The sequence below is a fragment of the Callithrix jacchus genome, chromosome 1, assembly GCF_049354715.1.
Source record: "Callithrix jacchus isolate 240 chromosome 1, calJac240_pri, whole genome shotgun sequence".
In the NCBI taxonomy this organism is placed as follows: domain Eukaryota; kingdom Metazoa; phylum Chordata; class Mammalia; order Primates; family Cebidae; genus Callithrix; species Callithrix jacchus.
This window is the reverse complement of record NC_133502.1, coordinates 134,435,810-134,437,625: the sequence shown is the minus strand read 5'-3', so window position 1 is coordinate 134,437,625 and position 1,816 is coordinate 134,435,810.

Here is a 1,816-nt window from a genome sequence, read left to right as displayed (position 1 = left end):
ATTTCTCCTTTGATAGTGTGAAACCACCAAAAGCTTGGAACTTACTCAAGTGACAGCGGTTGATTCCAGACTGCAGCTGGTCTGTGATACATTTGTGAAACCAGATGAAGAAATCATTGACTATAACACAAGGTATGTACTTTTTTTTATGACTGCATAGTATTTCATGGTGTATATGTGCCACATTTTCTTTATCCAGTCTATCACTGATGGGCATTTGGGTTGGTTCCAAGTCTTTGCTATTGTGAACAGTGCTGCAGTAAACATTCTTGTACATGTGTCTTTACAGTAGAATGATTTATAATCCTTTGGGCATATACCTAGTAGTGGGATTGCTGGGTCAAATGATATTTCTATTTCTGGATCCTTGAGCAATCGCCACACTCTCTTCCACAATGGTTGAACTAATTTACACTCCCACCAACAGTGTAGAAGTGTTCCTAGTTCACATCCTCTCCAGCATCTGTCGTTTCCTGAGTTTTTAATAATCGCCTTTCTGTCGTGAGATGCTATCTCAATGTGGTTTTGATTTGTGTTTCTCTAATGACCAGTGATGATAAGCATTTTTCATATGTTTGTTGGCTGCATAAATGTCTTTTGAGAAGTGTCTGTTCATATCCATTGCCCACGTTTTGATAGGGTTGTTTGTTATTTTCTTGTAAATTTAAGTTCTTCGCAGATTTGGGATATTAGGCCTTTATCAAATGGATAGATTGCAAAATGTGTCTCCCATTCTGTAGGTTGCCTGTTCACTGTGATGATAGTTTCTTTTGCTGTGCAGAGCTCTTTCGTTTATTTAGATACCATTTGTCTACTTTGGCTTTTGTTGCCATTAGGTATGCATTTTTTAAAGGGGTTTGTTTTTGACACTAGAAAACATTCAACATATATTTTATGTGGAGTTTTAGTTTAGGTATTTTTTCCTGGAGTCAGCTTTAGAACATGAGTTATACCATTTTCCTTTAATTCATTCATTTCTTCAAAACATTAATATTTTATCAAGTACCTAATAAAATTATACAGATACCGTGCTAAGCCCTGAGTTATAATCTGAAATAAGGGCAAGGCCTCATCCCTCATAGTGGGTAGGAAGCTGGAGAAAAAGGCAAAACAGTGAGTACGTTATTTTACTTTATTCATCAGATTTTTCTCAAATACCATACTTATCATTCCCACTAAGTAAAAATTTCATACTTATCATTCCCACTAGGTAAAAATTTCATACTTATCATTCCCACTAGGTAAAAATTTCATACTTATCATTCCCACTAGGTAAAAATTTCTCTAATTCTATAGGTTTGACCCCAAGAATACATAGCTTTGATGTACCATGCAGAATAACTGTTCAGTGTAGATTCAATTTTGTAGATATTATTGGTAAAGTATGACATATTTCTGATCTAAATTCAAAGCTAACTTGAGATAGAAGAGTATAGATGTGCCTTTTAAAAACTTCATATGAAACATCAAGGTATTGTTAATCAATTTTTTTTATTATGCTTTAAATTCTGGGGTACATGTGCAGATCGTGCAGGTTTGTTACATAGGTATACACATGCCATGGTGGTTTGCTGCATCCATCACCCCATCATCTACATTAGATATTTCTCCTAATGCCATTTCTCCCCAATCCCCCCACCCCCTGCTACTCATACCCTAGCCCCCTACCCACCAGGCCCCGGTATGTGATGTTCCCCTCCCTTTGTCCATGTGTTCTCACTGTTCATACCAACTTATGAGTGAGAACATGCAGTATTTGGTTTTCTGTTCTTGTGTCAGTTTGCTGAGAATGATGGTTACCAGTTTCATCCATGTC